This window comes from Macaca thibetana, chromosome 1 (assembly GCF_024542745.1).
Source record: "Macaca thibetana thibetana isolate TM-01 chromosome 1, ASM2454274v1, whole genome shotgun sequence".
Taxonomy (NCBI): domain Eukaryota; kingdom Metazoa; phylum Chordata; class Mammalia; order Primates; family Cercopithecidae; genus Macaca; species Macaca thibetana.
In genome coordinates, this window is record NC_065578.1 from 187,723,780 (window position 1) to 187,746,470 (window position 22,691).

The following is a 22,691-nucleotide window of genomic DNA, read 5'->3' on the forward strand; positions in this document are numbered from 1 at the left end:
ATGGATGATGGGGTCCCGCTTGGAGAGAGGACAGGCTGCACCAGGAATCCTGCCAGAAAAGGTCTTTTTTTCACAGAGCTTAGAGAGACAGTTTTTGTCATAATGTATTTCGGTACAAGTTGGATTTAGAAAAAGATGAAGGATGTATGCTAGAATCGGGTTTGGTTCTGTACCAGGCAGTATACCAGTCCTTTATGCACTTGAATATGCTTCATCCTTCATGAACATTACTTGTGTTGTGCTATATGTGGCTAAAACTGCCTGCTAACTGATCTGGATGTGTTGAGCTTGGTGTTTAGATTGTTACCCTTCTGATGAGAAGGTGGAAAAGAATCAAAGGGCAAGGAGCTGAGGCCAAAACAAAAGAATGGCCTTCCCCAGTGGCCAAGAAGCCCATCTTCAGAATGGCTCTGTATTTCATTACATGCCAACAAGGCTGTCAGTCTTCTTATTTGGAGATGTATTTGCATAGGGGCCCAGGAACTCAAGTTGCAGCCCTGGTTGCCCCCAATTCGATACTCTCTACATGATTATTCTATATAAGTATCCAGGGGTGGAGCAGGCTGTCTGAGCCTGTGTACCTTGCTTTGAATAAGGTCTAGAGAAGCTTCGAATCATTGAACAACACATTCATGTAAAGCTGGCAGTAAGATGGTTGGTGATAATCTTATAGTCATGCAACTCATGGTTGGAAGGAGCCTTCTAGCCAAATCCTCCTATTCAAGGCTAAACTCAGGGATAACTTGGGTCAGCTACTTTTGACTCTTCATGGTTTTATGCTTCTGGTTTTTGGTTAACAGTAAAGTAAGGAGACTTTTAAATCTCTGGAAAATGAAGGTTTATTATGAGTTCAGAAAATGGGTATAAGAGCTTGGATTTAAGACCAAATAGCCTTGACAATATTTTCCCCAGATGACTAGCTCATGGTGTGTTTCAGTTATCATTCCATCAGTAGAGCTGAATTTTGCATCGTGTAAGTGTCTTCATCTCAAGTCAAAACCTGAGGAGATGTGCTTTTTTGCTCTCAGTTGTTGGTGAGTCAGCACTAATGTGCTTATGAATCAGGCAGTGTGGGTGAGCCACGCATTCATCAACACTCTGGAATAGAGGGGCAGCCCAGGAGCTGATGTCTTTATAGAATACCAGGGAAGTTCTTCCAGGTGTGGGCCTAGCCTGAGAGGTTTTATTAGGAACTAGAAAATGTGCTTCTAAAGGAGTAACTGGAGTTGTCTATCAGCTCCCCTTCTGATACTTGCAAGAATTTGATTACCTCAAATATCTGAGATTTTTCTCCTCTGTATGTATCTATAGAGGATGGGGAAGAGTAAAGGGGAGAAAAGCAGGGACCCATGGAATACCTTATCTGGATCAGGCACTGTGTAAGGTTCTCTTCTAATGTTGTCTCATTTGACATTTACCATTCCCTCTTTTTTGGCTTTCTTGAGCTTGCAGCACCTAGCACTATGCTTAATCCATACTAGAAATTCTACACAAGTTGCTTAACTGAAAAGAATTAAGTCATCACATGGAGGATGAAGGAGCACTGACTAGAGAGTAAAGAGACCTGTATTCTAGCCTAGCCCTTCCCGACTGCTGGGTGACCTTGGCATAACCATCCACTGTGCACCACAGATTCTCCATTCATAAAATGAGAGGGTGAATAAGATGATCTCTAAGGCTCAATGAGCTCTAACTCCCAATGATTGTATGATTGAATAGACAGAGGAGTGAGAGAATCCTGGATTTCACAATCGAAGAAATAACTAAAACAAAGAGAAGCATTCTACTCAGCAGCTCAGCCTCCTCAGCTATGGACAAGCTCAGGGGTGGGGCTGGAGAAATCATGGAGCTGGGAGCCTGTCCTTAGCAGGGCCAGCATCCCCATGGGCCATGCCTAGAGCCTTAGCCACCAAATAGTGCACTGCCCCAGCCGGCTCTTGGCAAACACAGTTTTGCTTGAGAAGGCACCAAGTAACTAGCTACAGGAGAAATAATTACCGAATTGCTAGAAATAATTGCAATTTCTAAACAAATAAAACCCTATGCTATCTGTCAATTCCCTGAGAAACATATACACTTACAAAATTACAAGCAAGAGCTCATTACCTGAACTCTGATGAGCACCAGCCTCAAAATATGCCTTGATTTGAAAAAGTCAGAAATGCAGAAAGGATATCTTTTTATTTTTTATTTTTATTTTTTTATTTTTTTGACATGTAGGACATCTTTTTGTTAATCCCTTAGGAAGATGTATAAGCATGTATTTGTGCATTCATGCACAAATCCAAGTTTGGAGATAGGAGTGCCATCTGTAAAGTAGAAGTGATAGCACCTTTGGCTCTTGGTTCAGCCTACAGCATTAGATTTTGTCTGGCAATGCAGAGCTTTGACTCCACTCCACACTTAGCAAGAACAAAAGCTAACACAGAGTGAACATATGCAGCGGGCCTTTGAAAAGTATTGAAAATGCCAAGTCACTGGGTGTTTGACCAGGAAGGAAATGTGCCCATTTCTAGCCATCCCATGAGAGAAGAAAGACGGCCTGTTTCTGGCCATCTTTCATCAGCATTCAGCTCACTGTAATTGTTCATTTTGTGGGATGCCTAGAGTTTAAGATAATGCATTTATTCTGCCCACAGAATGACAGTATTTCCATTAGTGCATTTTGAATCCTGTTTTTCCAGAATTGGGTAATTATTGTTTGTTTGTGTGTGTGTGTGTGTGCATTCCTGTATATGCATATGTATGATATGCATGTATATCTACACAAATGTCTGTGTGTTTTAAGATGGGTTGAAGTTATTTATCATACACTCAAGCCCCCTAACAAATTCATTCTTAGAGCCCCTTTATATTATTATCGTATTTTTCTTTCTTTCTGAATTGAAAATGCTGCAGAACTGAGGAGTTACTCTCGTCTTAATTACCACAGAAATATTGCTAATTAGAAACAAGGGAAGAAGTGTTAGGGATTTGTCTCAGAATCAAAGACAGCATTATTTTCCAATGGATATTAAAAGACTTGCAAAAGAGGCTAAGATGATGTGGTGGATAGAGTTGTGAAGTGGTTTTAGGGCCCCAGTGGTAAAGGGATGGAAGAGGAAATTAAATATCTGGGAGGAAAATGTTCTCAGATGTTGGAATTGTGCCTGCAGCCATAACACTGGATGCTGTGATCCTGTCTACCTCAATCACAAAATGGATCAAGAGATCTCCAAGGAATCTGATGGTGGAAAAAGTGTTGGTGGTTCACACATGAGCCTTTCTAATCCACTTAGCCCTCAGCAGCCATTGAGGGTAGACACAAACCCTAATGTTTTGAATATAGTGCATTTCATCCTCCCCACTTTTCCCATCTCATCTTTTCCCACCATTTCTTTAGCCTCAAACTTAGTGTGTGTTTGAGGAATAAATCAAAAGATTAAAATATAATGTGAAATCTATCTTCGGTGATGTATTTCATGTGGCAAAGCCCCTGTGTCTGTGGAAGACTGAACTGGATGAATAGAGGTCCAAGCAGACCATATGTGATGGCCTGGGTGCCTCATGGTTCCGATCAAGAGGGCTCTCAGGTCTAGTTCAAATTCCCAGGCTGCAGACTGGCCAGGGTGGCCACCTCTAACCATGAAGTCAATGCTATACTCACGATTTATCTGTTTAGGCTCAGTGTTCAAATGTTTCAATTCCTGAAGCAAAGAATTAAATCTGGAGGCGTGAGAAAAGAAGCAGGAATAAGATCCAAAAAGTCAGAATGGGAGTAACCCAGGAACAGGAAGGAAAAAGTTAGGAATTGACGTGGTGGACAGACAGGGAAGATAAAAAATAGAAAGACTCAATATCACAAAATTAGAAGACCTCAAATAGACAATGTACCAGAGATAACGACTTCTTCTAAAATTGTCCCGTATTTCCCCTTGTCTTACATAGATGGCTTCAGTCAGCCCATGAAGTAGCAGAGAGTTTGGAGTCCAGGCTGTGTGACAATGAATAAGCAAATCAGCCTCTAAGAGTTCCAGTTTCTTCTCTGTACAAATTCCTCACCCTGAGTACTGCACGTGGTTGTTAGGAAGATCAAACGAGATAACGTATGTGCAAGGACTTTGTAAACTGGACAGCACTGTATGTGTAGAAGACATGATTACAGTTGTGTCTCAGCTCTCTACAGATGGATCCTGCCATTCAGAACATTGTGGGGGTTAGCAGAAGGAACTGGATGTATATGCTCACCTGCAAGGACATCACTGTCAAGTCAGGTTAAAGTTATCAGAAGCAATGCTTTTCTACCTCCCACCCCTACCATGAGATGAGAAGAGAGTGTTCTTATTATCAAAGTACGATGTAAATTAGATAGTTTTCTATGGCCTCCTAGCTACCGACATGGAATTGGAAAAGTCAAACAATAATATAAGATTTTTCACACACAAAAAAATGATTTCCTGGCTCATTCCTCCTCAGCCCTGAGGGCTGTTCCTCAGGGGCAACAACTTTTAGTCATTTATTTTAGTATTTACCTAAATAAGTTCAGATAATATATTTCTATGGCTATTTCTTGAGTGTGTTTTTGCTTTTCAAATGTAGAAATCATATGTTGATTTACAACTGTGGAAGATAAGGACTTAGACCCTTACAACCCTGCCTCCACTCCATTCACCACACACGCTCACACAGGTGCACACACATTGCCCCTCCCCATTCTTCCAATATATGTAGTTAATTACAATCATTGTTTAAGTTGATATTTTGTATTTTCATTATTTTACCTTTGTTAATATTATTCACAACAAAGCAGTGTCAAAAACAATGATCACATTTCTCCTCTTCTATAACTTATTGGTTGTCCTGGAGTTTAATTTTTAATCTTCTCATTTTTCTTTGTTCTTTTTTTTTATTATTATACTTTAAGTTCTAGGGTACATGTGCATAATGTGCAGGTTTGTTACATATATATACTTGTGCCATGTTGCTGTGCTGCACCCATCAACTCGTCAGCACCCATCAACTCGTCATTTACATCAGGTATAACTCCCAATGCAATCCCTCCCCCCTACCCCCTCCCCATGATAGGCCCCGGTGTGTGATGTTCCCCTTCCTGAGTCCAAGTGATCTCATTGTTCAGTTCCCACCTATGAGTGAGAACATGCGGTGTTTGGTTTTCTGTTCTTGTGATAGTTTGCTAAGAATGATGGTTTCCAGCTGCATCCATGTCCCTACAAAGGACACAAACTCATCCTTTTTTATGGCTGCATAGTATTCCATGGTGTATATGTGCCATGTTTTCTTAATCCAGTCTGTCACTGATGGACATTTGGGTTGATTCCAAGTCTTTGCTATTGTGAATAGTGCTGCAATAAACATACGTGTGCATGTGTCTTTATAGCAGCATGATTTATAATCCTTTGGGTATATACCCAGTAATGGGATGGCTGGGTCATATGGTACATCTAGTTCTGGATCCTTGAGGAATCGCCATACTGTTTTCCATAATGGTTGAACTAGTTTACAATCCTACCAACAGTGTAAAAGTGTTCGTATTTCTCCACATCCTCTCCAGCACCTGTTGTTTCCTGACTTCTTAATGATTGCCAATCTAACTGGTGTGAGATGGTATCTCATTGTGGTTTTGATTTGCATTTCTCTGATGGCCAGTGATGATGAGCATTTTTTCATGTGTCTATTGGCTCTATGCATGTCTTCTTTTGAGAAATGTCTGTTCATATCCTTTGCCCACTTTTTGATGGGGTTGTTTGTTTTTTTCTTGTAAATTTGTTTGAGTTCTTTGTAGGTTCTGGATATTAGCCCTTTGTCAGATAAGTAGATTGCAAGAATTTTCTCCCATTCTGTAGGTTGCCTGTTGACTCTGATGGTAGTTTCTTTTGCTGTGCAGAAGCTCTTTAGTTTAATTAGATCCCATTTGTCAATTTTGGCTTTGGTTGCCATTGCTTTTGGTGTTTTAGACATGAAGTCTTTGCCCATGCCTATGTCCTGAATGGTACTACCTAGGTTTTCCTCTAGGGTTTTTATGGTATTAGGTCTAACATTTAAGTCTCTAATCCATCTTGAATTAATTTTCGTATAAGGAGTAAGGAAAGGATCCAGTTTCAGCTTTCTACTTATGACTAGCCAATTTTCCCAGCACCATTTATTAAATAGGGAATCCTTTCCCCATTTCTTGTTTCTCTCAGGTTTGTCAAAGATCAGATGGCTGTAGATGTGTGGTATTATTTCTGAGGACTCTGTTCTGTTCCATGGGTGTATATCTCTGTTTTGGTACCAGTACCATGCTGTTTTGGTTACTGTAGCCTTGTAGTATAGTTTGAAGTCAGGTAGCGTGATGCCTCCAGCTTTGTTCTTTTGACTTAGGATTGTCTTGGAGATGTGGGCTCTTTTTTGGTTCCATATGAACTTTAAAGCAGTTTTTTCCAATTCTGTGAAGAAACTCATTGGTAGCTTGATGGGGATGGCATTGAATCTATAAATAACCTTGGGCAGTATGGCCATTTTCACGATATTGATTCTTCCTATTCATGAGCATGGTATGTTCTTCCATTTGTTTGTGTCCTCTTTTATTTCACTGAGCAATGGTTTGTAGTTCTCCTTGAAGAGGTCCTTTACATCCCTTGTAAGTTGGATTCCTAGGTATTTTATTGTCTTTGAAGCAATTGTGAATGGAAGTTCATTCCTGATTTGGCTCTCTGTTTGTCTGTTACTGGTGTATAAGAATGCTTGTGATTTTTGCACATTAATTTTGTATCCTGAGACTTTGCTGAAGTTGCTTATCAGCTGAAGGAGATTTTGGGCTGAGACAATGGGGTTTTCTAAATATACAATCATGTCATCTGCAAAGAGGGACAATTTGACTTCTTCTTTTCCTAACTGAATACCTTGATTTCTTTCTCTTGCCTGATTGCCCTAGCCAGAACTTCCAACACTATGTTGAATAGGAGTGGTGAGAGAGGGCATCCCTGTCTTGTGCCAGTTTTCAAAGGGAATTTTTCCAGTTTTTGCCCATTCAGTATGATATTGGCTGTGGGTTTGTCATAAATACCTCTTATTATTTTGAGGTACGTTCCATCAATACCGAATTTATTGAGCGTTTTTAGCATGAAGGGCTGTTGAATTTTGTCAAAAGCCTTTTCTGCATCAATTGAGATAATCATGTGGTTCTTGTCTTTGGTTCTGTTTATATGCTGGATTCTGTTTATTGATTTGCGAATGTTGAACCAGCCTTGCATCCCAGGGATGAAGCCCACTTGATCATGGTGGATAAGCTTTTTGATGTGCTGCTGAATCTGGTTTGCCAGTATTTTATTGAGGATTTTTGCATTGATGTTCATCAGGGATATTGGTCTAAAATTCTCTTTTTTTGTTGTGTCTCTGCCAGGCTTGGTATCAGGATGATGTTGGCCTCATAAAATGAGTTAGGGAGGATTCCCTCTTTTTCTATTGATTGGAATAGTTTCAGAAGGAATGGTACCAGCTCCTCCTTGTACCTCTGGTAGAATTCAGCTGTGAATCCATCTGGTCCTGGACTTTTTTTCGTTGGTAGGCTATTAATTATTGCCTCAATTTCAGAGCCTGCTATTGGTCTATTCAGGGATTCAACTTCTTCCTGGTTTAGTCTTGGAAGAGTGTAAGTGTCCAGGAAATTATCCATTTCTTCTAGATTTTCTAGTTCATTTATGTAGAGGTGTTTATAGTATTCTCTGATGGTAGTTTGTATTTCTGTGGAGTCAGTGGTGATATCCCCTTTATCATTTTTTATTGCGTCTATTTGATTCTTCTCTTCTTCTTTATTAGTCTTGCTAGCGGTCTATCAATTTTGTTGATCTTTTCAAAAAACCAACTCCTGGATTCATTGATTTTTTGGAGGGTTTTTTGTGTCTCTATCTCCTTCAGTTCTGCTCTGATCTTAGTTATTTCTTGCCTTCTGCTAGCTTTTGAATGTGTTTGCTCTTGCTTCTCTAGTTCTTTTAATTGTGATGTTAGAGTGTCAATTTTAGATCTTTCCTGCTTTCTCTTGTGGGCATTTAGTGCTATAAATTTCCCTCTACACACTGCTTTAAATGTGTCCCAGAGATTCTGGTATGTTGAATCTTTGTTCTCATTGGTTTCAAAGAACATCTTTATTTCTGCCTTCATTTCGTTATGTACCCAGTAGTCATTCAGGAGCAGGTTGTTCAGTTTCCATGTGGTTGAGTGGTTTTGATTGAGTTTCTTAGTCCTGAGTTCTAGTTTGATTGCACTGTGGTCTGAGAGACAGTTTGTTATAATTTCTGTTCTTGTACATTTGCTGAGGAGTGCTTTACTTCCAATTATGTGGTCGATTTTGGAATAAGTGCGATGTGGTGCTGAGAAGAATGTATATTCTGTTGATTTGGGGTGGAGAGTCCTGTAGATGTCTATTAGGTCTGCTTGCTGCAGAGATGAGTTCAATTCCTGGATATCCTTGTTAACTTTCTGTCTCATTGATCTGTCTAATGTTGACAGTGGAGTGTTGAAGTCTCCCATTATTATTGTATGGGAGTCTAAGTCTCTTTGTAAGTCTCTAAGGACTTGCTTTATGAATCTGGGTGCTCCTGTATTGGGTGCATATATATTTAGGATAGTTAGCTCTTCCTGTTGAATTGATCCCTTTACCATTATGTAATGGCCTTCTTTGTCTCTTTTGATCTTTGATGGTTTAAAGTCTGTTTTATCAGAGACTAGTATTGCAACCCCCGCTTTTTTTTGTTCTCCATTTGCTTGGTAAATCTTCCTCCATCCCTTTATTTTGAGCCTATGTATGTCTCTGCGTGTGAGATGGGTCTCCTGAATACAGCAGACTGATGGGTCTTGACTCTTTATCCAGTTTGCCAGTCTGTGTCTTTTAATTGGACCATTTAGTCCATTTACATTTAAGGTTAATATTGTTATGTGTGACCTTGATCCTGCCATTATGATATTAACTGGTTATTTTGCTGGTTAGTTGATGCAGTTTCTTCCTAGCCTCGATGGTCTTTACATTTTGGCATGTTTTTGCAATGGCTGTTACCGGTTGTTCCTTTCCATGTTGAGTGCTTCCTTCAGGGTCTCTTGTGAGGCAGGCCTAGTGGTGACAAAATCTCTAAGCATTTGCTTATCTGTAAAGGATTTTATTTCTCCTTCACTTATGAAACTTAGTTTGGCTGGATATGAAATTCTGGGTTTAAAATTCTTTTCTTTAAGAATGTTGAATATTGGCCCCCACTCTCTTCTGGCTTGTAGAGTTTCTGCTGAGAGATCTGCTGTTAGTCTGATGGGCTTCCCTTTGTGGGTAACCCGACCTTTCTCTCTGGCTGCCCTTAAGATTTTTTCCTTCATTTCAACTTTGGTGAATCTGGCAATTATGTGTCTTGGAGTTGCTCTTCTGGAGGAGTATCTTTGTGGCGTTCTCTGTATTTCCTGGATTTGAATGTTGGCCTGCCCTACTAGGTTGGGGAAGTTCTCCTGGATGATATCCTGAAGAGTGTTTTCCAACTTGGTTCCATTTTCCCCCTCCCTTTCAGGCACCCCAATCAGACCTAGATTTGGTCTTTTTACATAATCCCATACTTCTTGCAGGCTTTGTTCATTTCTTTTTCTTCTTTTTTCTTTTGGTTTCTCTTCTTGCTTCATTTCATTCATTTGATCCTCAATCGCTGATACTCTTTCTTCCAGTTGATCGAGTCGGTTACTGAAGCTTGTGCATTTGTCACGTATTTCTCGTGTCATGGTTTTCATCTCTTTCATTTCGTTTATGACCTCTGCATTAATTACTCTAGCCATCAATTCTTCCACTTTTTTTTTCAAGACTTTTAGTTTCTTTGCGCTGGGTACATAATTCCTCCTTTAGCTCTGAGAAGTTTGATGGACTGAAGCCTTCTTCTCTCATCTCGTCAAAGTCATTCTCCGTCAAGCTTTGATCCGTTGCTGGCGATGAGCTGCGCTCCTTTGCCGGGGGAGATGCGCTCTTATTTTTTGAATTTCCAGCTTTTCTGCCCTGCTTTTTCCCCATCTTTGTGGTTTTATCTGCCTCTGGTCTTTGATGATGGTGATGTACTGATGGGGTTTTGGTGTAGGTGTCCTTCCTGTTTGATAGTTTTGCTTCTAACAGTCAGGACCCTCAGCTGTAGGTCTGTTGGAGATTGCTTGAGGTCCACTCCAGACCGTTTGCCTGAGTGTCAGCAGCAGAGGCTGCAGAAGATAGAATATTGCTGAACAGCGAGTGTACCTGTCTGATTCTTGCTTTGGAGGCTTCCTCTCAGGGGTGTACTTTCTTTGTTCTTAATTACAATTATTAGCAAGCCCTTTGACAAACCATACTGAAAACAGATAGGTATCCCAAGCCATGTGTCATTTCTGCATTTTCCTGGGAGATGTTCCTGACCTGGTTGCTTTGTAAGTCTGCAACACTCAACCCTTCTGAAACTCCCTTCACTGGCACCCCAGTAACCCCTTTTTCCTTTCTCCTCTTTAAGATCCTCTGATTTCCAGACCCAACGTTTTCCCGCTTCTTGGATTATTCCTTTGTTTTGTGGCCTGCACCCTCCACTAGCTTCCTTAGAAATGGTGCATCAGAGGTAACTATTTTGAGACTGAGGACTTAATATCTGAAAATGCAATTATCCCTCCCTCACAATTTGATTGGGTATGTATAATTATGCTGAAAATTGTTTTCACTCAAAGTTTTGAAGAAACTATTCCATTGTCTTTTAGAACCCAGTGTTGCTCGTGGAAGTCAGATGCCATTCAGATTTCTAATATTTTGTCACCTGCCTTTTGTTCTCTTGAAGTTTCTAATGAGATCCTCCATAGAGGAGAACTTTCTTCTATATTTCTTTAATAATTTTCACCCAGCTGTTTTCTTTGCTTTTCTCTTTCTCTGACTCCTGTTGGTTGGAAGTTGGACCTCCAGGGATGGATCACCTAATTTTCTTATCTTTTCTTTCCTATTTTCTATCTTTGTGTGCTATTTTCTGGGAGATTGCCTCACTTTTATCTCCTACACACGGTGTCGATTTAAACATTTTTTCCTGTTATCTTAATCTTTAATATCCAAGAGCTTTTTCTTGTTTTCTGAATGTGTCCCTTTGTAAGTAGGATCCTATTTTGTTATTTCATGGATGAAATATTGTTTTGCTTAGTTTTTTTTTTTCCTGTTTCCTGCATTTTCTGACTCTCATTTTCTTCTTTGTTTTGATTTTTTTCTATACTAGAGACTTCAAATGTCTGCTAATTTTTTTCTAGTCATATCTTAAGTTTAAATGAAGCACAAAAAGCAGATTAGATGCTGTGTGCATATCCTTGTTTATACATGTGCACACATGGAGTGGAAATAGGGTAGGGAGAGGTATTATTAGCTTCTTTTCTACAGAGACATTGTTCCAGTCTCCTTCTCAAGGTGGTGAGGGAAAGGAGAAAATGACTGAAAGGGGAAAAGAATGGGGGGTGGGGGGGGAGAGTCCCATGGCTCAATATAGGAGCCTCACTTAATACCCCTGTTTTTAGTACTTCCCCTCACATCTACTATTCTTTGTGACAGATATCCTCAAGTCCAGAGTCTATCTGGTTCAGCATTTCAGAGGGTAACCTCTTGCCTCTTATAGAGGTGAGGATTGGAAAGTTGTTTGGCTGGGTAGGGGCAGAGAGGGACTCTAGCAGGTCTAGCAGTTTCTCATGCAGCCTTCTGCCTGGTCTTCCGGTTTGCAGTGCCATGTGCGCCCCATTCTTCAGAGGCCCTTATCTCTCTACTTCCTGAGTCCCAAATCAGATTGTTACTTTTTGGCTTCCCCTTCTGAAGGTGCTTTTTCTGTTCTTCTAAATTGGTGACCTATGTCCACCTGTTTTCCATCTTGCAAAATTTGTTGGCCACTTCTCCTCTGTTGTAATAGCCTCCCTTTATGGGTTTAAATCTTTATTACTTTTAGAGAGTGTGTTAGCATTCTATTGCTGCACAACAAATTATCACAAACATAGCAGGTTAAAACAGCACAAATTAACTATCTCACAGTTTCATGGGTCAGGAGTTCAGGGTACTTTTAGCTGGGTACTTAGCTCAGGTTCTCAGACTGAGATCATGGTGTTGACCAGCTGCACCCTCATGTAAAAGCTTGACTTAGGGAAAGACTCTTCCAAGCTACTTCAGGTTGATGGCAGAATTCATTTCCTTGTAATTGTAGGGCTGAAGTCCCCATCGTCTTGCTGGCTGTTGGTGAGTCTCAGATCCTTGCTATGGGCCACCTCCACTCAGCAACAGAGAACCTCTCTTGCATTGAATTTCTTTTATGCTTCCCTCTCTGCAACAAGCTGAAGAAAAGTAAGGCTTTCAATCTTTCTGTCTTAACACCAAACTGTGTCATGTAACATAATCTCATCACAGGAGTAAAATCTGATATTCATAGCTCCAAGGATTACACAGAGCATGTGTAACAGGAAGGGGGAAATCTTGCGGGCTATCTTAAGATTCTGCCACCACAGTGGTGAGATTTTTAGGAGGGAGCAGAAATAACTATGTATGTTTAATCTGCTGTGTTTGATTAGAAGGCTTTCATGCCCTCATTGATGCATTGCCATTGTTATTGACTTGCCGTTTTTAGTATCAGTGTTTGAGACATTACAACAAACTTGACTCTGAACATTTCATGTGTGAGTGGTGCTCCCTTCAGTTATGGCCCAGGAAGAACAAGATTTCCTCCTCTCTCACCCAAATGAGTAAATCTCATGTACCTAAGGACCCAAAGCAGACCCTCAGTGGGCTCCCCTGTTCCCTTCCTATCAGGTGCCTGGGGGCCAGACTGGAGCAATGTAACTCTGTTTTGTTCTTAATGATCCTGGCACACACAATCAGGTGGGTCTGCCACTCCTGGCACATGCATGGATTTTGTGTGCTGGTCCTAGCAGCTGCATGAAGATATTACCAGTGAGAGACAGCACCTTGGCACAGGGACATGGTGATTTTTCCTGTCTTGGCAGATCCCAATCGTAGTTGTTGTATTCAGTGATGAATCACTAATTTCTAGAAACCTTGACTGGAACCTGAAGGCGGGAGATAAATGTGATTGGGGGTTTTGCTCTGAGCATTCCAGCAGATAAATGGCCAGTCATGACTAACGGTTGGTTTTACATTTCCTAAGTGTAATCAAGTGAGATGTAACCAATATTCTGTAGTTCATTAGCTTCATGTCTTCTAACCTTCACTGTCGGGTGCTCCCCATGGAGAGGCTCCCTGCCCATCACACATTTTTTTTTTTTTAATTTTGCTTACAGTAAAACCAGCAGGAGAGCCAGTAGCAAGTAACCAGCAGAAAGAGGGACCCTGAGGGGAGAGAAAGGTCATGCACAATTTGGTCTTAGATTAAAAGGAGAGAAAAGAGAAAGAGCGGATGTAGGAAGAGGGAGGAGACTGACACAGGGGAGAGTGGTCTGTTTTGGAATATTTCTGATGTTGGCACATTTCTCATTATAGCCAACTTGGCATCAGTAAACCAATAAAATGTGTGTAATATTTGGAAGAAATTCGTTGAGGAGCCTCCTCATGCAACTACTAGATAGAGTGGCAGCAGGGCATGTCTTACTCTATATATCATTCTGCCTTCATTCTTAGCAAGGGGCTCTGGGCTTCCTCTTCAGAAAATCTACTTTATTCACTGTCCTGGGAAAAGGAAAGTGGAGAGACAGGGTTATAAAACTGTAGAGACAGGGTTCTAGAGCTGTATCCTAGGGAGGATCTGAGATTCCTCTCTGCAGAAGTCCTCAGAGCCCCTCGGTAAGAGCCGCCTCAGTTGTGCCAGGTGTATGGTCTGCCTGGTCCACCATGGAGTCAATGAGGACCCGGTTGCTGTCTCACCTGGATGTGATTTGAACAGCTCCCCACCAGGTCTCTGCCTCAGGTCTTTGCCCACATGAATCCACCTTCCATGCAACCACCTTTAGCTTTCTACAACCCAAATTTAATCATGTTAGATTCCTACTTAAAAAATTTTTATGGACTGTAATTGTTGACTGAGCCAAGGACGAGGCCAAATTTCTGAGCATAGCATTCAATGCTCTCTACAGAGTGCCTTTAACAGTGTCAATTCTAGCTGCTGTGCCCCACACACCTGTGCTTTAGCCCCACTGACTTGCACTTCTGGCAGAATCGCTCTGCACTGTCACACTTTGATGCCTTTGCACACGCTGCTCCTTCTGTCTAAAGTGACTTTTCTTTCCTCTCATTTCCTTTCCTCTCCTCTCCTTTACTTTCTCTTTCTCTCCCTTCCTTCCTTCCTTCCTTCCTTCCTCCCTCCCTCCCTCCCTCCCTCCCTCCCTTCTTTCTTTGTTTAAATGAGAGAAAGCATGCCACCCGTCCTTCAAGTACCAGCTCAGTCTCATTTCCTCCGCAGATCTTTCCTTACCACTCATTCCTACTTCATTTTTTCCTCCTCAAGGCACACAGGGGTCTGCAGAGTGGGCTAGCAATTAATTAAGGAGAAGTAAAGATTATAGAGGCTCAAAGTTGTGGGGAAGGGGTTGATGGAGTTGTAGGCTCTTTCAAGGAGGGTGGCGACAGTCCCACATAAAAGGGATTTCAGGGATATGTGGCTTCAGCGTGACCCAGGTAGGAATCATCAGTCAGATGTGGAGGGTGCTGGGGCAGAGATGCTGATGTCCGAGCTGCTGGAATGAGCTGTCTGTGGTGCTCCTGGGTCAGGATCTGCTACGCAGGCTTGCAAGAGGCAAAGGGGCCTACTGGAAGACAGAGGACCTCTGCCAAGCATAAGACAGTTAATGTGTGTGCCGTGCCTGTCCTGATAGTGGTAGCTCCTAAATGGAGTGTGGGGATGAGCTAGGAAGACAAAGTACTATACAAAGTGCAAAGGAAAGAAGGAAAGGGGAAAGAGACAGGCACTTTACAGAGCAGTGCCCGTTGCTCACTGGCCTCCAGTTCCTTACCTGGGAACAAAATCGACTCTGGCCAACTTGAGGTAAGCCTGTGCCCACTTGCGCTCCATGACCTCCATGACCCTCGCTTTACTCACCTCACTGCCAATCTTGGGAAATTCACTTGCTTTCTTTGCCCACATATCTTTACTTACAATGGAGGGAAGTCTTCAGACTTCTGAAGAGGCCAGAGGAATCCTCTCCAGTTCAGAGCATCCTCTGAACACTGAGCTGACATGGGGTGATCTGACAACTCACACCACATCCCACAGACTCGATAGTGATGAAAGGCCACTCACACTTTGAAATGCCTCCTGAAAGGCACGCCACACTTGGGTACTTGGTTGTGTGATATCATTTTAGATTTCTCCAGCTTTGAACTCTGAAAAGCAACTCTGCCCTCGTGGCCCCCCTACCTTTAGGAGGCTGGAGGGAAGTTCCACATCCCATTAGCCGTGTCCTGATCCTCACAAAGAGACAGTGGACCCAGGATATCTTTAAGATGGGAGATGGCCAGCAATTCTGCTTCTTGCTTGATGGACGCTACGCCAGCAGGTTCTGTCACTCTGTAGCCTGTTTGTCCTTAGCCGTTTACATACACTCCACTTAACCTCACCCTCATGTCAAAGCAGCCTCTTTATGTCCATGTTGCCCATTATCCTGGGTAACTTATTTGAGAAAGACCCAGGTCTTCTTCTGTGCGCCCTTGGCTCTGGCCCAGTGCTGGGCACATCATGAGCACAAGTGCACCACAAAAGTGAGCCTGACTTCCTCCTCTGAATCAATCCTTTGATTCTTCTGCTGCCCCTTGTAATCTAATTTTTCCCTTCTTCATTTATTTTTTCTCACATTCCAGTTCCAGTCTGGCTGACAGGGGCTCAGAGGAGGCTGTGAGCAAACCAACCTGGTACCCCAAATGGAAGGCTCAGTGTTCTTCACATCCCAATTCCACTATCTGGGAAGCCAGAACTTTCTCCTTTGGAGGCATGCTCTTTATACTTCCCTGCCACATCCCTCATCTATAATGCATACAGCCCATCTCTGGCATATCCTCTTCCCAGGCCATGCTTATAGCTCAAAATCTTTCTGTACCTCTGTGAGAGGTAACCTGGCATGGTAGTGAAGGACCTGCTCTCTGAAGCTGGATGGCCTCCGTTTGCTACTTATTAGCTATGTGAATCTGAGTGAGTTAATCAAAATCCCTATGCCTTCTTTTATTCATCTGTATGATGGGAATCATAACTACAGTACCTACTTCATAGATTTGCTTTGAAGATCAAATAAATTATTACATGCAAGGCAATCAAAGCAGTGCCAGACACTTAGTGAGCACTATGTGTTTACTATCATTATTTTTAATATTAAGAGGGAATCAGAGGTCCAAATGTTTTCAAGCATATAGCCTCAGTGCAATTTCAGTCTCTCCATTTGCACCAAATCTCCCTCCTCAGTCTGCGGTTTCAAATCTTTTCTATCCTGGATACTTTTATTCATGCTCTATTTCCATCTTAAGCTGTTTCTCTCTATATATTTCTTTCTTTTCACAGTCAACATCATTAAATGAGTAATCTACACTGATAATCTCCACCCACTCACCTCCCATTCATGCCTCAATCCATAGCAATCTGGCTTCAGCTTCTGCCACACCACTAAAACTGCCCACTAAGATCACAATTTACCTACCTATTGAGACACCTAATTACCTCTCTGTCACTTTTGACCCTATTGACCACTCACTTGTTCTCAAAATGTTTTCTTTTCTGAGACATTATTCTTTTTCCGTTGTAGCAGTCAGCTTTTGTTAGGTTATATTCAAGTAATAAATCCCCAAATCTCAGTGGCTTACAATAAAGGTTTTCCTTTATGCTCAAATTTTATATCAGCTGATGGTTAGATATAGCCCTGCTCCACATACCACCTGCATTTAGGGATCCAGGAGGAAGGAATAAGTGATCTTATATCAGAAAAAAAGGGCTCACACCGCCCCATACAGAGAGATTCCTAAAACTTCTGCTTGGGTATGGTGTATATCACCTTTGCTCACATTGTATTGGTCAAAGCCAGCCACATGGCTCCAGCCTGATATCAAGAGACTTGCAACAAGCAGGGACATAAAGTCATCTCCCAAGAAAGATAGCAAATGATAGGAAAAAATAATAACTGCACTGGTTCTCCTTCTACCTTTCCAATAGCTCCTTGATAACTTCTTCCACCAGGTTGTCATGTTTAACCCACTTCCTAAATATCAGTGTTCTCAAGAGCTTCTTGCTTTGCATCCGTTCTTTGAGTAATCATATCCAATGCCCTTAATGCCAATAAGCACCGATATACCTATGTTCTTATGACTTCCAAATCTCTAGCGCAGACCCTCGCTGAACATATTTAGCAGTGCCCTTGAACTTAACATGTCCAAAATTCAACTCATTTTCTTATCTTCCTATTCCCTTATTCTCCTTCACGGTTAATGATAATGTTTTTAACCCAAATGTTTAAATCAGAAACCTGAGAAGGCTTAACTGTTCCTCCCTGCCCCCATCCCATCCAGTGAGTCAACTATAATTCATTCTACCTTTAAAAGAAGTCTCTCCTCTCTTCTCTAGTCTTTACTTACTCTGCTATTGCTGAGTTCAGGCTCTCACTATCCTTTGCTTGAATTTTAGCCATCAGTTATTCTCTAACTGGCCTGCATGCTTCAGTCACTCTTCACTAGAGACCATTTCTGCATTGCAGCAAACAATATCTCCCCATCTCCCCCAAAATCTGATCTTGCCTGTTCTTTGCTTAAGACCTTCAAAGGCTCTCCCACATACCTGAAGTAAAGTTCAGGCTCCATGGTGTGGCATTCAAGGTTTTTCATAACCAAACCTTGCTTTTCTTTGCACACGCATTCCCACTGCTCTCTGTCTTGCACCCTCTGCCCTGGCTGTTTTGGACTTTTCATTGCCATGATGTTTCTCATTTCTGTGTATTTACTCACGCTATTCCCTCTGCCCAAATGCTTTTTTTCTTTTTTCTTTTTCTTTTATTTTTTTTTTTTTTTTTTTTTTTTTCACTCAGTGACTTCCTGTTGATCCTTCAAGACCTAGTCTGGGCACCTTTCAGTCAAAGGTGAAAGATTAATATGATCTGAAGAGAAACCAGAGTATAGTCTGGGCACCTTTCATAAAACTTACGCCAACCTTGCCCATTCCCCTTGCCCCTACTTCGCAGTAGGTAACATCAACCTTTGTAATAACATTAACCACATGATGTTATTGCTCACATGTCTTTCTCTTCTTATATAAATTATGAGTTTCCCAGAACAGGAACTGAATCATTATCATCTTTGAAATTTCCCAGGAGCTAACACAGTACATACACATTAGATACTCAATGTATGTATATTGAAGGAAGGGATAAATAAGTGAATGATGTACTCCAGTTTGTGTTCCATTAGCCCAATGGTCGGGTTTTTCTACTTGTCAGTTTTACTCTCTGGCTGCTCTCTGGCTCTAGGTCCCCTTTCTGTATTGGAGGACTAACTTCTTGTTTTCATATTAAAAGTACTCTCTCTGAAGCCCTGACAGCCTGAATCTGACAGTGCTAGCTTCATAGGGTTCCTTAGCAAATCTTCCTTTCCTGCAACCTGTTTCTCCCATTAAAATGGCTCCTCTGCAGCTGCATTGTCTGCTCTCTAGCTTTCCTGAATGATCCCCCACAGGCCAGCTCAGTCACTCCTCTCCACTCCCTACTGGGAGTTCTCTAAACTGGACTACGCTATTACTCTTTTGGCCCCATTTTGGTTTTTCTCACTGTTTCCTTTCCTCTAGTAGCTGTCAGAACCAGCTACTAAATTTGCAGGGCCTGGTGCAAAATGACAATTTGGGGCCCTTTGTTCAAACATTATTTACAATTTCAAATGGCAACAGCGAAGCAGTAAACCAAGCACAAGGCCCTTCTGAGCACTATGACTGCATGGTTGAGTCTCATGCCCATGAATCTGGCCCTGAGCTCTGCCTGACAGTTCCAAGCAGTAGCTACATGCAGAAAGTCAAACTAGAAATATATCAATGCTTCAGGAAAATGAGTTAGCAAGGGTGAAGAGAGGGTGCCCTGCATGTGGGCAACAGCATTGGAAAGAATTTAGTGGAATAAGTTTAGTTGAAAAAAGAGAGTTTTAAAAATTATGTGTGTATGTGTATATAAGATTAATATATATGATTATTTAATAAGTAAAGTGTTTGGACCAATGCCATGTAGAAGTTGTTTTAATGAGAATAAGTTGTCTCATCAGAAGCATTTTTAATTATGAAAAAATTGCCTGTCAATGTTTGCATCTAATCAGAAGATGTAGAGTGATTACGTTAATTCCATTGCTTGGACGTGTGGGTGGGAAATGCCTTTATCCTCTATTAGGCTCTTTCAGATGGCAAAAGAAAAAGCAACAGGATAAGCAGGGTTTGAGAATTCATTCATTTGTTCATTCATTTATTCAACTAAACACTTATACAGGACTCATTTTATGCCAGTCACTCAGATTAGAAGGTTTCCTCATAGCAGGGGCAGGTGCGTGATGAGACAGGGGGGCTGGCCCCAGGAGACCGAGGTGGGCTAAGTGCATCCAAGCATGCAGCACACCCCTTCCAAACTTCCTGTGGATTTACACTAAATAAAGCTTACACTTACAAATGAAATGCCAGAGAGGAGGGGCATAATATTTTTGAGGAGAGACAGGGCTGAGAAAGTGAGGACCTGCGTTGGGGTTGGAAGAGTTCTTTTATTTCTTTTGGGCTTTCTCTTTTCCCTTCCTTCAACCTAACAATTAATGCAAATGAGGAAGGTTCTTAGTTCCCAGATTTACCCCAAACCCAGTGGCATGCCAAGCTGAGCATCACACTGCTGTCAGTTGTCACAGTCTTACCCTAGTGCCAGGAGGTTCTTCTGATGGCTTGCATTTGTAGAGCATCTTCTGGTTTACATTATCTCATTTTGATCTCCATAACAGCTTTGTTTGGTAAGTTTAAGCTTAAACCATATGAACTTGCCATCTCTGTAGGCCAAATGTGGTCAAACATTGGCAATTTCATATGGTTCAAACTAACATTGGTGGTGATATTAATCCCATTTTTTCGGTAGCAAAAAATGGAAGCTTAGAGAGATTTTACCAGTTTCATAGAGTCAGGGGTGGGGTTGAACCCCAAGCAGAACTCTAACTCAAATGCATGCTTTTCTCCACACCTGGCATCCCCTTGGTGTAAATGGTAAATCAACCTCATGCAGCAACGTATACACAGGTTGGGAGTTTCATGTTAATATGCTTTAACTGTCTTTTTTTTCAGCCCCAGATTCAGTAATGGTTCTCTGTACAAACTCATTCATTTTTAATCAGTTGACTATAATGATTTGTTACAAATGATCTTTAATTCTCAGCTGTGGTTAATCAGTACTGAAAGGCACTTTTCCTGTTATTTTATTTGGATAGGACTCTTAGTGAAATACTTGCCTGCCATTACTTAATCACTTGTTTGTTTTCCCTCTGCACACAGTTTCTAGCAGCATAGAGCAGTATTTAATGTGAACATTTTCCCTTTGCAGAGTGAATTGAGTTTTCCAAGCCATAGGGGCAGGGAGCTGCCATGGGGAGCGCTGAGCCTTCCTGCTTTAGTTTGATACTTATTGACCCTCTCCTGCAGGCCAAGCTAAAGCCAGGTGCTGAGGATATGCTGATTTATATATAGTAACTGCAACACAACTTGGAAAAGGTTATTGCGAGAGTTTATGGTACAAGGAGAGGAGGTGGAGGGGATGGCATCTAATTCATCCCTGGAATGTCAGGAAGTCTTCCCAGAGGAGGTGAATTCTGGAGAATAAATGGTAACCAGGCTGGCATTTCTCCGCAGATGAAACAACAGATGCAAATGTCCAGGGTGAGCAAGCCTGGGGACTGGGAATATGTATGCAGCCGAGCGTGGTTAGAGTACAGAGAGGAGGCAGGGGAGGGTGGGCATTGAGGAAGGAGGTTGGGGAAATAAGCGGGGTCAGGTCGTAATGGGCCTTGGGCACACCTTAAACCTTGATAGGTTTAAGAAGAAATAACTTGCATGGATTTGCTTTAGAAAAAATCCTCTGGGAGTAGCATGGATTGGAAGTGGGCTGAGAATGGAGGCAGGAAACCCAGTGAGGGGAAAGGAGGTAGAGATGGTGAACCAGGCTGGAGATAATAAGGGCCGAGAGAAGTGGCTAGCTCTGGGGAAGGGGAGAGTGGATGGATTTGAAGTGAATGCTGGGTGGGGCAGAAAGGATGGTAAAGGAAAAAAGGTGCAGAAGACAAGTGTCTGGCTGTACTCTTTCAAAGATGAGCTGGGGTACTTGTCTGCTCCCAAAGAAACCAAACCATCTAGCTCTAGGCCAGGGCTATCTGTAGGTGAGACTGGGCTGTCACAGCAACAGGGCTGAGAGCTAGGCCCTTTCCTGAGCCATCAGCTCTCTTGAGTCAACAGGGATCTCCTTTGTGTAATTCTTACAGTGATCCTGACCAATGAAAGGAAATTGAAAACCTTTCCCTTCCCCTCACCATCCCCAGGTTCTGATAAATCTGTCCTTCCTGGGAGTCTGGCATCACCATTCAAAGATTTGAGTCAAACCCTGGAGCTGAAGGATTCTCTGGGAGTGTGATCAGCAGTGCTCAGCTGTAGGGAAAGGTGAATCCCTGCCTGAGATTTCTCCCACAGCTTCTGAATGCAGGGAGGTCACATGGAGCCTCTGTTATCAGGATGGCACTTGTTAGCAGGCTCAGAGGAAGGATTAGTTGATGAGGGAATTGCTATGGCAATAATGTGGTCTGACTACAAAAGCAAAAACTGAAAGCCAAAACAGTGCCAGTTCCCTCCCCACTCTACATCTGAGACTGATGTGTTAGTCAGTGCCTCTTTTGCCATCCTTTCTGGAAAAGCACAGAAAGTGTGACAGAGATTCAACTTGTCTTCTTTATCTCTATTCTTGGTGGTCTTACCATTTTTCCTCTCTCCTTTTGATGTCCTCCATGGCAGTCCTTAAGGCCCTCTTCTCTCTGGGTGTCCCAGACCAATAACTGATGAGACTAGTTTATGCTAATAAGTAGCTAGTGTGAGCTACTTATTATTTGGTTTAGAATGCAAATATCTCTGGGAAGGGCAAATCATAACATAAAGGTATAAAGGTAGATGTGTGAGTTTTAGAAACAGAGATTTGGAGGGTTTTGCGAAGACCTTCCAATCACACTGCATGAACAACAGCCTGGCCTCAGGATATGCTTTCTCGGTTCTGGCACATCCCTGGAAGGAACTACGAGGTTTCTTTAGAAAGTCAATGAGGCAAATCAGAGAGGGTCTGTGTTTCCCTTCAACTTCATCCTGAGTATATGGATCCCAGGTCAAGAGAACTTCTAGAGCCAGCAGGTCTCAGCACAGCTGTTTTTCTCTGCCTGAGATACTCTTTCCCATTTTTGAACCTTGACACTTCCATCTTCATCTGATTCCTCTCCCCTGGAATCAGGGGGCCTTCCCAGACTTCACACATGGGTTTCCAGGAAGTTTGTTTACACCTCCATTAAACCTTTGATGCAAAACCACGTGGATATTTCTCCAGGTGTACATAACTGTGTCTTCTCCATGGACTATGAGCTTCTTTCTCAATAGCAGTAGTGATTTCTTATTATTCTCTTTACCTCCAGCAATTTTTAGCTCTTGCTGATAATAAGTGATCAGTAATTTATTGTTTGTTTCTCTTTTCTTTTCCTGGGGAACTGTGCAAACAGT

At 41.9% G+C, this 22,691-nt stretch overlaps 2 protein-coding genes across 13 annotated transcripts in view; both read left to right on the forward strand.

Moving 5' to 3' along the window:
- Positions 1-22,691, forward strand: part of MRPS14 (mitochondrial ribosomal protein S14) — an 868,813-nt gene that overhangs the window by 336,393 nt on the left and 509,729 nt on the right. The window lies entirely within an intron of this gene.
- The window catches only part of TNR (tenascin R), a 427,004-nt gene that overhangs the window by 187,672 nt on the left and 216,641 nt on the right, over positions 1-22,691 (forward strand). The window lies entirely within an intron of this gene.